The sequence below is a fragment of the Micrasema longulum genome, unplaced genomic scaffold (genome assembly GCF_059751315.1).
Source record: "Micrasema longulum isolate JH-2025_06_02 unplaced genomic scaffold, ASM5975131v1 h1tg000377l, whole genome shotgun sequence".
NCBI lineage: Eukaryota > Metazoa > Arthropoda > Insecta > Trichoptera > Brachycentridae > Micrasema > Micrasema longulum.
Window position 1 is genome coordinate 195,219 of NW_028277578.1, and position 17,215 is coordinate 212,433.

The 17,215-nt window shown below is 31.7% G+C and overlaps 1 protein-coding gene across 1 annotated transcript in view; it reads right to left on the reverse strand.

The window, feature by feature from the left end:
* Positions 1–17,215, reverse strand: part of LOC148282092 (frequenin-2) — a 374,474-nt gene that overhangs the window by 53,075 nt on the left and 304,184 nt on the right. The gene's annotated exons all lie outside the window — the stretch shown is intronic.

Genomic DNA, 17,215 nt, shown 5'->3' on the forward strand with positions numbered 1-17,215 from the left:
TGCAGAAATTATCGCAATAAGCTATTTTATAAGTGAATAAAACACCGTAGTCTACTTTCATCATAAGAATAACTTTTTAAGTTGAAATAAAAATCTAAAGCCGGCATTGTTTTAGTACAAAAATCATAATAAGTCCAAGATGGGCTATTTTATATTTCATCAAAATAATAATTATTTTACATCGAAAGTTCTTTATAGATATAAATAATCTCATTTGGTTAAAAAGTTACGATGTTTTGAAAATAGTACATTCATAAAATCTTGTTTCTTGAACATTTCGTTCAATGTGACTCCTGTGGTTTTTTTTTAAATGTATATTTATTATCTATGCACTGTAATAAAATAATTTTACTCAAATAAAAATCTTGAAAATGGTATACGAGGAAGGATGAGTCGTGGTAGAGTGGTTGGCGTTTTCGTTTACCGTGCCTGAGTTGCCGGGTTCAATTGGTTTGCCGTGAAATGTTTGTTTCGAAGTTGGGTTATTATTATTATTAATCAAACGTTTAATACATATAGTACATAATTATACTACCAGGAGTAAAAAAAAAAGTCGTTTGGGACCTTACATAAATAGAAAATATTTTTGTGACAATACATAATGTCATACATAGTTAACTATCACTATCAAAAAGATTTCAGTAATATTTTTTAAGTGTGACACTTTTGGAATATCTATTCAATTTTCCATGTTTTAGTTCATCGGGCAGTTTATCAAATTTGGAATGGCTAATATATTCCAAAGGCCTTCTGCCGAACTTCGTTGAGTGAAACTTAGACACATGAAGATTCCCTTAGTAACGCGTATCGTTATTGTGAATATCATGACCAAATGTGTATTTTAAATTTGCGTTAGCAGAAAAGTTTACGATATTGAAAATAGTATTGGTTATGTCATGCAGTGGCATCACCTTAAAAGGAAGTATTTTTGAATGTCGGTAGATATCCTTGACACTGGAATCCCATTTTAGTCCAAGAATGTTTCTCGGTTCTGAAGAACTTGTATTTGCGAGATCTGATTTTTACTGGCGAAACCCCATATATATGATAGATATGATAGGCGGGAATGTATCGTAGCGTAGTAGACGGCAAACAAAACGGAATGAGGTAACATTGTATTATTTCGCTGTTCATGGACTGTTAATTTTGTAGACAGATAACAGATGGACGAGTAACGCTGCATTTGGTGTTCAAGCGTAGTTACAAAATTTCCGCGATCGAATTACGTTCAATTTAGTTTATTAAAATAACATTCGAATTACCAACATCACTGTGTAATACGCTAACTTAATAGAATTAATAAGATAAAGATTTATTACTATCAGTAGACAAGTGAGCATTCCCACTTTCGGGAATATTAATTGTATCGCGAATTAATTAATCAAAACATAATGAAATAAAGTCTGAAGCCTGCCATAAACTGAAGCATGATTTTGTTGTTGAGAAAAACTATGGCTCGAAATAAAGTCAAAACTTATATACCCTAGGATGAAGATGAATTTGGACGAAGCTAATAACTACTGTTACGAAATAAAATAGTTTTATGACCTATAAACAAATTTATCATTTGGGAACACTATTGGCTTATAATAAAACCTATTATCTTGTTGTCTAGCTAGCGAAGTTATTTTTTATTTTTTTATTTATTTAACTTTTTGTACATAATGTTATTTGTACATTGGCGGGCTTATTGCCAAATGGCAATTTCTTCCAACCAACCAATAAAATAAAAGTTTTATTTTCATAATTTAAGTTACAGAACATATTCAATAGAAAAAAAGATTAAATAGTTAAAAATATTTAAAAATAGAAATAAACGTATTTTTTTGTAAATTACCTTAAATCAAAACTATTACTCAATGGGAAAAAGGAAAAATGAGGAAAGAGGAAAAAGAAAAGGAGGAGAGATCAAGGAAGAGAAAGGAGATGTTTCTTCAAACGTGATTTAAACAGAGATAATGAAGTAACATCTTTGATGGTGGATGGGAGATAATTCCACAGTCGAGCCGCATGGACACTTTATGAGTTGGAGAAGAAAGAGGAATTGTGGATGAGTATTAAGAGAGTACCTTGAGAATTAGAACAAAGAGGTAAACCATGAACTGATAAGCGTTGAAATTTTTCACGCAGGTATATAGGAGCGTTAGGACTATGAAGTACATTGAACAGAAGTGTTATACCTAAGCCATATAAATGAAATAATATATTTTGTCATTACAGAGAAATAGACCTGCAGGTCTAAACAGTTATTATTTTGTTTATTATACTATTGGGTTTATACTGACGTCATAAGCGTCAAGACAGCCATATTTTTCAGATTGTGTTCCTTTCTTTCAAAAATGTCTGGGATATATTAAATAGTACAATTTTCATTGAACGATATTTAAAAAAAAAAATCTGAACATGTTTAGATACGTAGCTTTACATTTTATCTCAAACTAAAGCTAATTAAAAATTAACAGATGGAACTAATTAACAGGTGGAACAATTAAAGAAATATAGATGCTGAAAAATACGTTAATTATACAGTATGTAAAAAAATCTCAGGCCAGTCAACGACAATTCAAAAGCGGTGTAAATGCCTAGACTTCCGAATTCCACAAACAGAGATGTTTGTCTAGTTAAGAGGGAATTAAGATTAACATACTTAAAAAAAGATGGAGAGCATTTAAGATAAGGAAATACGGATATCTAGGAATTAACAGAGCTGATATTAGCCTGTTAAGAAGGCCACTTTACACACTGTACAATTGATTAAAATATTATATATTCACAAAAGAAAACGTTTTTGTTTAGATCTAAATTTGTTGCAACACAGAGGGAAAGTATTTTTGAGAAGGAAATATGGAAGTGTAGGCATTTACAGGGTTTATTACATGTCACTGGCTGGTTTAATTGGCCACTTTACACACTGTGTAATATCCATTGGTTTTGATTTATTGATACTCCATACAAACAGATTACTCATAGCCAATAAATAAATAAATTACATTTTAGATTCATTTTATATGAGTCAAATCGGATATCTCAAACCAAGCTTTTAATTCTAAGTGGTTTAGCAATCAGAGAAGAATAATGAGCCTTCACTCAACACACAAATACAACTTACAACTTAGATCGATGTCAACACAAGAAGAGATCTCAATATTCTCACCGCAATCTATGAACTTATCACATTCCTTGTGTAACAAATTTAACTATTTCACTGCTTCCTTCGAATTCAATCCACTAAACTTGAATTCACCGTTTTACCGTTCTGCGTTACGTTCTACTGATACGTAGAATATACAAACGTAAGTTGGTTTGACTAGTTTTATCTTCTGAAAGGTGTTTCTTCTACATATTTTATATACCACCATTGCGTTTTCCAATAAATTCTTTTATTGCATTGAGTTGTTTGTATAAATGTGCATTCAATTGGTTCTAGTATTGACAGGCTGACTACATTGGATATTTATGATGAAAATGGGTTCCACCCACAATGCAATTCTAGTATTTTCCAACGTTAAACAAATAATATCGAAAGCAATATCAAACACATTTCGCCGTTCGTATGTTAAGGTAGCCATTTATAGAACAAGCAATTATTTTATTGTGTTTGTTTGAAATTTTCCTGTATTTTTCCTGTATGCTTTTACTATGTAAATGTATGTATTTTTCACCTCATTCCCATACTATTTTATTTAACTAATTTTAAAGTAAATTTATAATTCTACTTGTTTTTACTCGAAAGAAGCACATTTTTATGTAAAAAAAATTATTTGTAATATTAAGTATGTTCTTTAAAAAAAAAGTTCATGCCTAAAAATTATGTTTAGCATTTACACTCGAAAGCTTAAAATTAATGGAAAACTGTTCCTCGTTTATCACAAAGCTTACTATGGCATTCAGTCGCCTTCGCTCAGAATGATTAGAATGGTGAATACATTTCACGATCTTGATTATTTTGGAGTAGGGTTAGTATATTTCATCAAATAATATAAATATCTGTCTTGTGAATTTGTGCTGTTTTATAATATTTTACCCTAACTATTTTTTTCGCATCCATCTCGGGAGTATCTCAGGGATTAAACTTAGGACGAATGTTGTTCACAATATTCATAAATGACATTAGTAATGAAATTACATTATCTTATTTTCTATTATTTGCGTATGATTAAATAGTTTAAAGCTTCAGTGCAATTTTGAAAACATTATGCAATGAAATAAACGAAACAAATTGTTCCTCAATATCTAAAAATATTATATTATGTAATACATAAAAGAGTCCAAAACAATGTTTTTTCGTTATATCATGGGTAGAGTAAAGCTTGAAAGAGCTTCGACGTCCAGGAACGCGGGACGTTTTTTGACGCTAAGTTATAATTTAATCAATATGTTTCTCTTTTGGGTGATACCGTGTGTGTTGGATTTGTTCCGACGTTTCGGCTACCATTGCAGGAGCCATCTTCAGGGTAAACTGAAACGTCGGAACAAATCCAACACATACGGTATCACCCAAAAAAGAAACATATCGATAACAGTGACCTTAAAAACTTTGGCACCTATTTAATCTTCATAATTTTTTTTAATGCAATTATTTCCTAAAAATGCTCAGGTTTGTTATTAGAAACGTCAAGATTGTTTTCTATATATACAGGTAAAAAAATATGTATAATTCCTTGTTAATTTAGTTCCATTATTTGGACGACAGATGAGACAAGATACTCCGTGATGGTGGAGAGGGAACAGAAAAAAAATCTGCGTTATCTGTATCTCAGGTCTCAGGGAGTACGGATATTACCAGAGGCTTTTTTCAACCAACTTCTTACTGGAAATGCTAAGCTATCAGTCATTGTGAAAGAGAAGGGATATTCATTTGGGTGTTCATTTCTTTTCACTATTTAAGATATTAAGAATGAGTAAGGCCTATTTATTTCTAATAATATTTAAAACTCATGTCACTTACAGCTCTAGCGCTTACACTTACAGCTCAGCTTAGTCGCTTACAGCTCAGCTCTCTCTAGCTTAAAGAAATCATTTTTTAACCCCCGATAGTTTTGGAGATCAAGTTAGGCCATCTACATTGGCTTATATCTGAGTGGTCTTTCTAAAAATAGTTACTGTTGTTTCTATTCCTACATTTCTTATAGCTTTTTCTAGACTAGAGCAATATTAAACAACAGGCTAGCCAGTGCTTGCTTGGTGCAGTGCCCGGTTGATTTTGTCGATGACCTTGCACAATGTTCTATTGATATCTTTTAAATTGTTAAAAATATTATTGATTGATTATTACTCGTCCATTGATTATTACCGGGACTAATGTTTCGAAAAATGTGAAATAAACTACTTATAAGTAAATAAATAAATCTTGGTGCTCATTGAACTAAGTAATATATTAAAATAACATTTTACTTTTGAAACTCAACATTTAAAAAATCAATTGTGTTTGTTAAAATGCTGGCTTTTTTTAAAACAAATGCAATGCTTTTTAGAATTTGTCATGTCATTCCGAACGACTTCCGTTTTCCACTCTGACATCCGGTCGACTTCCTTATATTAATAGGCCAAAACAACTCGGAACATAACTTTTTTGTATTTAGCGGCTTTAAATACAAAAAAGGGGACCGGAAAGAAAAGAATTGAATTTGTCGGTTTTGGGAAAAACGGTTGTTTTAATTTTTTAACAAACTTAGTTACTTGAATAAAATTATACATCAGTTTTGGTTTCTAGATTTCAATTAGTTCATGTGGTTTGCGGTTTTCAGCTGCAAGACGTTTGTTGATCTGGCTTCCGTGTGGAAACCTCATCAACCACTAAATTATTTCATACTTAAATGTTAAACGTAGGGTCTAGAATAGTATCCGCCTTTGCGTTCTGTAGCTGCAGGATGTGTTGTAATCCAGCTCTTACTTGTAAACGATTAAAACAAAATGTTATTGCGGGAAATTTTAAAATAATGTAAATGTGGGCTAGATTTCAAACCGTCATGTGCTCCGTACCTGCAAGGCGTGTTGTAATCTAGCTCCTTTATAGTATAATAAATACCTACAGTTTAATTACTTTTAAAAAATCGGTTGTAGAGTTAATTATATTTTTACTCAATGTTGTGTCTAGCAATTAAAGTTTATATATTTTTATTTTATTTAGGAAACCAACAGTTCTACACACATATTTATAGTAAACAAACATATATAGTGTATAAACTTAGAACCAATAACAGATTTCCACAAAGTGCACATAGTTAGTAAAAACATATATTCTATATATATAAATACATAAAAAATAGTATTTATATATTTTTAATAAAAAGAAAATATTTTTTAAATATTTAAAATGAACAGTTATTGTAAATGGGGCGGGATTAGGACAAAAATAGACCTTGGGCTGCATTCAAAAATCATGCATTGCTACCAAAAATTGGAGGATACTTGTTTTTGAGATATAACAAAAGTTTGTTTTTAATCGTCAACATTCGTATTTGATGGATCCCAATTAGATCATGTTTTTAAATTCTTGATAATTTAGACGTAGGATAGCAAATACTTTACAATCACTCAATGAAATACAAAGACACATTTTGCAAGAAAAAAGCCAAAATAAAGTGTGACGTTAAAAAACAAACGCGGCTACCTCCATTGTAAGTATAATTGAGAAAATCGGCTTTTTGCCTTTGATCATTCCATACAATCATATTTGTTTCAATTATAAAAAATATATATTTGAAGAACTAACTCTGTGGTTATTCATTATATTATAATAAATAAAACCACTTTATTTTTTAGTAACGTAAACTTCGAAGAAGAAGCTTGCTTGCTTTGAAACTGGTCGGTGGAAAAAAATGAAAAAAATATTAGTTAAAAACAAAGTTGTTTTGTTTATTTTATTATATTTGTTTTTATTTCAATTAAACTAATGTTAATGTTAACAGCTCCCCAGGGAGTTGAATCTAGTCCTTGTCTACAAAAATTTAGACAAACTCAAAATATTGTTGATAAATCCACCTGGTCCATGAAAAAGTATAGAAATTGAAAAAATAACATTTTTAGGCGTTGCCTAGTGTGTAGGTGAAATAATTCAATTAGATGAATCTCACCCGCATAAATAAAAGTTTCAGCTTTTTAACTTCACAAAAATCAACAGCTGAAAAAATTGAAGGAATATAGATGTTAGAATATAGGCAAAATGGTGAATGTTACACAGTGTGTAAAGTGGCCACTTAAACCAGCCATTGACAGGTCATAAGCCCTGTAGATGCCTAGACTTCTATATTACCTTCTCTAAAATGTTCTTCATCTCTGTTGTAATATGTTAAATTAAATTGTTTTCTTGGCAGAGGTAAAGGAGATGGCCATATTTAAACTTCATATTATTAGGAAAAACAACCTTAGCAAATATACTAACCAAAAATCTCAAATATGACGGTAACCGAAGATAGCTACGTTTGTTTTTTAGCGTAAAAATTATGAACATATTCTTACAAGAGGGATGTAAAAAAGAAATCAAAATACTAAGTAGTAGAACAAAGAAAACGCAGAAAATATATTACAGTTGTACAAAGAAAATGTTGTACGGTTCCGAATGCAAAATAAAAGTGAACGAAAATTTCACTTTACAGTAAAAGTAAAAGAATAAAAGTAGTGCAAGTAAATATATATGTATAAATTCAGCTGTAAATTGTAAACAGCAATTTCAAATAAAAAAAATAATGGGTAAGAGAAGTCCAGTCACATTATTTTTGAGAAATCAGCATCATAACTCATTGGTATGGGGGGTGATCTATCACATATACGAAAAATCATGAGCTTTCTTGAATTATTTGGCTTCGTGAAGTAGTCTTTTGTTGAGCAGTGTGAGGTGGTCTTTAAAATAGGTGCGGCGGGTTGATCCGGTCAGCGTAAATCAGATATCAGGGCTCCGATTACAATGGGAAGTTAACATTTATCTTCAATTTTATCCACAAAGTAAAATTAAGTTTTCTGTTTGAAAAGCAGAATATGCGTAGAATTTTTTCTTCTAAACATGTTCAATTATAGGTAGCCGACAAAGATACTTTAAATGTTCATACAAATATACTCATTTTCGTTCACAAATTTAGGTTTTTCTTTATAGACAGTCGAAGATAACTCTGTTAGCTTCCCCTAGTAATCGGGGCGCAGTCGTGGAGAGGCCCCGTCGCAGCAGACCGCAGGGCACCCTTGGTAGCGCGGCGATAGAAGCGTACGATGACGCCGAGTGGCGGAGTTATCGCAGGCGCCCACTAGCCAACTAGCCCCTTACCTGTGCCATGGATTCATCCGATGGATTACTTCAATATCTTCTGATTTGATGGGAGCATTTACAACATTTTTTTATATAAGCCAATCGAACTAGTATATTTTATACGAGTATGTATGTTTTTAGTTTTCTATTAATAATGCGATTCAGCGTCCTCCTGGTACTATTCTAGATCCTATACTATTTATAATCTTTGTCAATATAATATTCAATTTACCACTTAAGGGCGAAGTTATTTCTTACGCTGATGATACTGTGATGATTTTTAATGAACAAACTTGGAATAAGGTTAATAAAGTGGCTAATATAGACTTAAAATTTTTAAAGAGTGGTTGGATCAAAGTTACTTGATAATGAATTTAGGAAAAACCCACTACCTAACATTCACATTAAACAATAGAAATATACCTAAAATCTCACGACAAAAACTGCCGAAACCATACAAACTGTTCTTCTCAATGCGTTACCCTGACCGAAAAATCTAAGATAAAATATCTGGGAATAATAATCGACCAAAATATTAAATGAAAAGACCAAATAGATTTAATGTGCATAAGACAAAGAAAATTTTTCCTCATATTTTTAAAGCTTAGAGGTATCTTATCAATCATTCAATATGCAATAATTGGATTGGGAGGGGCTTTTAACGCTCATCTTAGACCTTTAAATGTTCTACAGAATAAAATTATTAATATTTTACTATATAAACCATCCTTGTTCTCAACTACCGAACTGTTCAAAGAATTTAATGATTTAAGAGTGGAAAATATCTACGGAAAGTATTGTATGCTCCAGGTGCATAAGGAGAGCCTCCCATTGCACCATATTACAGGAAGGTTCAGAACAGGATGCCTCGCCCTACAGAGAATTAAAACTACATCAGCCAAAAATCATTATACTTATATAGGACGGAAGCTTTTCAATAATTTACCACAAAATCTACGTCAAGAAATAAACGACTGAAAACTTAAGGATAAATTAAAGAAAAGCTTCCTGACATAATTAACATTAAATGTATTTTGAAAATAAAGCTGTATGTATAATATGTGCCTGTGTATATCAATTTATAAATTTTGTGTTTTTATTTGTTGTTAGTCATACGTTTTTTCAATTTTACAATTGTTTAATATTTCATTAATTGCATTATTTTGTTTTGCATTTTTTGTTTCTTTATTATAATATTTTGTAAACTTGCCAAACACAAGAGCCAGACTCTTTTTTGGCAAGTTCAACCTTAAGCGTTCCATTTTTTACTGTATAGTTTGTTTTTTATGCTAATAAAGGTTTTTATTGAAAAAAATAGAAAAATAAATTAAGGAATAAATTTCACAGCCATGCTCTTGAGAACAGCACTTTCAGCTCGCAGTAGACGCGTAGGCAGGAACTATAAAAAGTAAATATTTTAAAACCGTACCGGTCTGAGCGCCGCCTCCGTTTCTATGGTCTTTGTTGTGGGCCATAGGCCGTAGGTAGTTGTGAATACTTTGGTACTATTTTTAGGTTGAACTATTTATATTTCAATGTTGAATTTCAATAACATTGCTGTGGTATCAACATGGATAACACGTCCACTGGTATATCGAGACTTGATTCTCGTGTTTAATACGCTTTCACTAACTTGCAGTTTATGTTATTTTAAAATCGTCAACAAGCAACATAGTATTTTTGACAGTCGACTCTTCAGCCAGATATTTTCGCAATTATAATTTAGACTGGTTATTAACTGGTTACACGCTACCTCCCATGGCGCACAGCACTAATACTATAATTAGATTCACCGAGACCGGACTGCTGTACACGTGCTAACCACGAGCCCACTGCGTGATAAAATGTTTTAAATAAAATTTGTTTGTAAGTCGTAGTTACGATCAGTACTCTAAATTTACTAAATACTAAATTTTTAGCATGTTGTGCATGTGGGCAGCTTTACGTAAATTTAATAAAGTTGTTATTAGCCTCTTTTAGGCCTTGATACTAAACCTTCTCTAACCACCTTCAAGAAACACCTGAAACATTATTATATATCCCCAGAATCCTGAACTCCTTAAATTTTTGCTGCTTTTTTTTCTCAAGTGTATTTTTTTATCCTTTTTTCTTTCCTTGGTTCCTCTTCCTCTCTCCTTCTAAACTCATTATCTGATCCCACATTTTCCTCATCATTTAATACGTATAACTATTTATAATATAATATAATGTTTTTTTAATTTTTTTTTTAAAATTAATATTTTTTCAGTTTCAGTGCTGCAGAGCAGCGTTTATTTTATAATTAAAAAATACATATTAGAATTTGTTACCCACTAAGTCTAAAGACTTTTCGGTGGGACACATTTTTAATTTTTTTTATGACAGATTTATATTACATTTATTTTATTTATATTTTATTATTTATTTATTTATTTATTTATTTACGGACAAAGTCCATTATAAACATTACAATTAAAAGAAATTTTTACAAAGGAATAAAAAAATATAAGGAACAGAAATAAGCAGCAAAGACAGATGATAGATTTTTTAGATTAAGTAAAAAGCATAGGCTAACTATACAGATTCTTTAGCTGATTTGTAAAGAAAGACATCCTTACACCATAATAATCAAGATCTTGATGATCGTTCACCCGCCTGATCATTCTGGGCAAAGGCGACTGTGCACCATAATTGGTCCTGTAGTGACCGAGGAAAAGCATTTCATTATTTCTTAGTCTACGGGTGGGAACGTTAAAAAGAATCTTTTGCAAAATTTCAGGGGCATCAATGAGACAGTTCATAATTTTATACATGCAGATTATATCTGCAATGCATCTGCGTTTTTCAAGACTTGATATGCTTAAAAACCTCTCCATATCAGAATATGAATAGTCTCCTCTTTCCAATCCCATCTTCATATTTTACAGATTTATTCATAAACAGGCACTATAAAGTATCTAAAAGATATTTCTTCAGTTCTTTTTTTTTCATTTGAAGATTTTTCATGTTAATGATGGTTTGTGGGAGATCATTGAACAATCTTGGAACAACGCAATTTGATGTTCGCTCTCCGAAGTAATTTGTAATTCAGGGAACAGACAGGGAGCCCTTAGTTTTTAATCTAGTGTTGTGAGTGTGGGAAACTCTTTTTTTATATTCCGGACCAACAAAGTGATCTACAATCAATTTGTAGTCACAAAGTTGTTTTACCGGCAGGATATGTTTCGCCTCACGGATTATGCTATCCGGTACAATGCCCCTCAACAGTCTCACCTGAATATCATAAATTTTACTCAGATGAGACCGGAAGGTGAGACCCCAGACACGCACTCTGTATGATATAATGGATTCAATGAGCGAGGTATATATGTATCTTAACGTTTTGAAAGGTAGTAAGCTTTTGATTTCATAAATCACCTTAAGCTAGTATCTTAATCTGTCGCAGATTCCATCAATATGAACACGCCAGCTAAATTTAGAATCAATAATTAATCCTAAATATTTATGATTATTTACAACATCTATAATAGGATAATTACATTTATCTGATTCTATATTTAAATTTGAATGAACGCAAAAATTTATATGAGCTTGTATTTCTATTTCAAATTCACATTTAGTAATATATGGTGAGGATACATGAACAATTTTAGTTTTTTTAGAATTTAATGAGATTTGAAAAATCTTCTTGAAGCATTTTTTGGGCAGTTTTTATATTTGAATGGCTTATTATAAGGGCAGTATTGTCTGCGAATTGGAAGCAATTCGAAAATTTTACATGGTTTTCCATTGAATTACAATATATTAAGTAATAAATCGGTCCGTAGACTGATCCTTGAGCTGTTCCATAGACACAACTCTTTCATTACTATAATTTCCTCCAACTTTTACTTTCACGCAACGATTTTTTAAGTAATTTTCCATAATTTTACTATTTCTACCCCTTATTCCTGCAATTTCGAGAGATTTAACAAGTGTTTCATGGTTTAGCGTGTCGAAGGCTTTTGAAAGGTCTATCATTAATACAAAAACATGTTTTTTATCATTAAGTTCCCCGTTTATATAATTTGAAAATCTAGAAAGTAGAAGCGTAGTAGTCTTTTTTTCCTGGAATCCATATTGATTTGAACATAAAATATTATTTCTAGATAAAAATACATTTATACATTTAACAAGATATTTTTCAAAAACTTTATTTATAGTTGGGAGTAGAGAAATAGGACGATAATTTCCGTAGTCCAAATGTGATCCCCCTTTATAAATGGGTCTTACGATTGCAGTTTTAAGAGCATCTGGATAGGTTCCATTTTTAATAAACAAATTTAAAATATGACTTAAAATAGGACTGACTAGTTGAGAAATAGTTTTGAGGTCTCGCGCTCTAATACCATCATACCCAGGAGCCTTGTTTTTACTTAGACAGCCAATAATATTTTCAATGTCCCGTGGTTTACATTTTGGTATATACAGTGACACTAAGGAGGAATTTGCTGCGTTTTTTAGCAAAAAAAGTGATTGGCATTCGTGTCTAAGATTTTTTACATCATCAATAAACCTCATTTGCAATCTGTTCATTAGTTTTGTCTTTTCCAAGATATTTTATTATCATTGTTTGATTTAGATTTCCCCATTATTCCATCAATTATTTCCCACATTTTTTTAGAATTTCCGTCTGCCTTCCATAGTTCGTTATCGTAATAAATTCTTTTGGCTTTTTAATTTGCATCGTTGTTTTATTTCTCACTTTAACGTACTCACTTCGATAGTTTCTGTTTGTAGGACTACTTTTCCATTTACGAAATAGATTATCCCGCAATTTCATTTCTTTAATTATTAAATTATTAATCTATTTATTCCGCGATATATTCCTTCCAGAGTCAGAAGGATCATATACTACGTCTTTACTACATTCGTGGTTTATGCGATTAAATGTGTTATTTAGTTGAACGATCAAGTCGTTTGCATTGTCGGAATGCGATAGCAATATTCTATCCCAGTTTATTTCACGAAGTTTTGAGAGTTTCTTACGCTCTTGTCGCACTCGTACATTAGAATGCATTAACTTATCGTCGTCTCGCACTACGCGTAAACTCATTATAATTGGATAGTGATCCGATATCTTTAACCTAATAATTAAAGAATTCGACATGTAAAATTTACTCCTGAAATAAAAATGATCGAGACACGCTTGTTTGTGCAAGCTTTATCTCCCAACTAAAAAACAGCTGTTATTTTTGTTTTTTTAATATTTTATTTAAACAAATGAATGTATATTTTGATATATATTTCTAGTTTTTCAGTACAAAAAATTGACCTATCTCTTTTATTGACCAGTCTGTTTTTTGGCTGGCTGGAAGATATTTTTTTTGGCAATAAGTCAACCAAAGTACTAATTACGGATACTATCCGTGGTTGTACTCGTCAGATTTCATACTAGGAATGCTTGGCTACAGTGGTTTGGTGAAAAGAAAGAATGTATATTTTACTTACGTATTTTTTCCGCTTGGTACGTGGTATTTTGATCAACTAAGGTGGAATGTAGAGTATTTTTCTGTACGTTACAAATGACTACGTTCGTCATAGGCGGCTTAAGCGGTTTTATTTTTCTGCTTGCAGAACTAGCCTGCCACTAGCTAATCCAGAAGGAAGAACAATGTCTTTACTCACCGTATCTCTTTATATATTAATGACTTTCATGTTGTTGAAAGAAAGCTGAGAGAGGATAGCTTCCTTTTACGCTGATTAATGGGTATTAAAAAAAAAAATCTACATTTAAATGTCATTGTTAATTTTTTTCGTGTTTCGTATGCCTAAAACATATATTTTTTATTTTGTTTTATTAGTTTAATTTTTTTTTCTAGTAAAAATGAAATAAAACAAATAAATAAAATAAAAAAAAAAATAAAAAAAAAATATTTTGTAGCATATCATATAAGTATATCAAATATATAAACAAATTTGTATTTCATTGAAATATTTTATTTAAACTTAATTACCAAATTAAAACAACTTTCGGTCTAAGAGGATTTGGCGTAGTACTCGGTTAAAGTGTACAATCTACTTTCATTATCCATAAGGACAATTAGTAAATACTCACAATATAAAATTGCTATTAAGAAATGGATAGTGGAGGTGGGTTGCGCACGGATCGATGAGTGGATCAAGCCAAATAGGTAAAATTTGTGTACTGTATATGAGATTTGATCTACAGGTTAATATAAATTAGTCATGTTTTTTTATGATTATTTTAGTTTATATTGCTCAGTATGTCAATGATTACTAGGTTTAATGGATTAATTAGGTTTTTTTTTATTTTTTATTATTATGTTGACTTTGTTAAATCCCTAATTTAAGGCATGTTTCACTTTTTGTAAAATGTTTCCCACGGCACGGGACACTTCAGTGAGGGAATATTATTCTGTATAAAAAATGAATACAAACATTGTAAGAGTATTAATAAATAAATGTTATTACTATGGTGTATGGAGAAAGGCGCAACAGATATCTTACCTCCAAAAGAATACTAAGAACAAAAGTTTAAATTTTGAAATATTTAGTAATGAATGCAGTTTTAAACACATTTTTCTCTTTCATTGTAGAACATACACGGATATCTGATATTTGATATGATATTCTTTTGCTAGATATATCACAAACTTTAGTTTTCTTTTAAATCAATTGGGTAAAATATCGAGAAGCATTTGTAAAGGCTACAAAAATATTGGACATTATAATGTCGATATCCATTACGTAACTTATAATAATTTTTTTAATTTGTTTTTGGTCTCTAGCAAAATGGCCGATTTAGACATACCACAGTGTACTTCTGAGGGAGCGGTATACATAAGTACAAATGTTTTTTCAATTTTTTGTTTGTGGTTTATTTTTTTATTAAAAAAAAAGAAATATTAGCGTTCTCATAATTTAACCCAATATTTAAATTTTGGTGGCCATTTTCAACGAGTTGTGAATAACTCATAAGAAAATGGAAATCAAAGTGGTAGAATGGAGTTTGAACCTCGGACCTCTGGCCCATGAGTCCGCAACATTAGCCACGGGACCACAACCCGATTAGATCATCGATGTCAAAATAAGTATTTAAGAAATAAGTTGACTATTTCCAAAACCTATCATCTCCCTATGGCGGCCATACGGCTCCCAATGATGACTCAAATATATTAAAAAAATATCTTGATAAAATCCACAAGACAAATGTTAAGTATTTTGTGTACATGCAGATACTCGTTATATCAAAGAACAACGATATTAATTATGAACATTGCAATGTTTCAGGAAAGCATTTTCTGTCGTCATAAAAGCTTGAAGTACATAAAATACACGCAAAGGACCAAGTGAGACAAGAAACATGAGATTGCGGAATAAAATTTAAGTGTAAACGTGACAGGAGAGATAGATAAATACTATCGGCATTTTTTCATTATAATTCGTAATAAAATTCTTAAAACTAATTTGACACAGCAATCGACATTGCCTATTGTCGATTGTGCGACATAATGAATACTTGGGGCTTTATGCAGAAAAGTCTTCACGACTCCCCATTACTAAGTTAACTAACTACTCAACATTATCATTCTGCCAATCGCCAGAATGTAAAAGCAATTAAATTAAATAGACTAACTTGGTAATTGTGTTTTGGTCTATTTTCTAAAATTCTAAAGTAGGTACTAAATTTTAAAAAGCTTAGGTGTTTGCACAGATAAATGGATAATCACTTTAAATTTATTTCAACTGAGAGGGAAAACATTTTTGAGAAAGGAATATGGAAGTCTAGGCATTTACAGGGCTTATGACCTGTCATTAGCTGCTGGCATGAAACTATCATATTTTGTCACAGATAATCCAAACATATCTATCATAGTAATTGATATGATATAAAGTTATTATTATTTGTCTTGTAATCATGTTAAATTGAATTGAAAAAATACGTCATAAAGTTTACTTTATGTTTAATTTTCTGAATTAAAAAGTTCTCATTGATTATCCAGTATTTCGATTTTGATAGCATTTTCTGAAAGTCGTAAATTACTTGCGTTAAAAACTGAGAACCAAGTTGTGGCAGAGTGAAGTTCGAACTTCGGACCTTTAATCCGTGAGTCCACAATACTACCACTAAGCTAGAACACGGTAATTTTATTTCGTTTTGATTAGAGTTTTCCTATATTATCTACTCATTATTTGGTGTCCGTGTCAGTTAATAAATAAAGAAAATTGTATCAGTCTGTATACTATACATTGAACATACACAGCTTCAACCGACTTTCCCGCCAGAACTACATTATAGTTAGAGTATTTACGAGGGTTATCCACAAAATAAAGTTACAAAGGCTACCGAGGCCGCTGGAAATTTTATGTTTCAAAGTTGGCGCACCTGATGTGTAGAGGGGATCCTAACGGCGAGTTTATTAGATTGCACGTGTTTGTCGGCTATTTTGTTTAGCCGCAATATATTTTTCCGATGAAGAGCAGGCACGCGCTCCCGCCACTTCCTGGCCGTGCGAGATCCTCTCGGTCATCCGTTTTTAGACTTTGCAGAACAGTACCGCCGTGAATGTCCATCGGAAGCTCGAATAAGTTTATGGTAGTAATGTAAATAGTCAACAAAATGTCGCGAAGTGGGTTAGGTTGTTCAAAGAAGGCCGTAGTGATACTCATGATGAGGCAAGAAGTGGGAGACCATCAGTGATTTCCGACGAACTTGTGCAAACAATGAAGAACAAGTGCAAAAGGACCTCCGTGTGACGCTTGACGACCAATACGAAAACTTTCCTTGCATTTCTCAAAGTCTCTTTGGTAAAATTGTGCCGGAAAAACTTGGTTACGAAAAGTTGTTGCGAGGTGGGTGCCCAGAATGATCACATCAGAGCACCGTCAAAACCGCGTGATCATCGCGCGTGAATTTTTGGATCGTTTTGTACAGGAAAAAGAAGAAGCTTTTCCGGACTATTGTGACGAGAGATAAGACGTAGGTGTGTC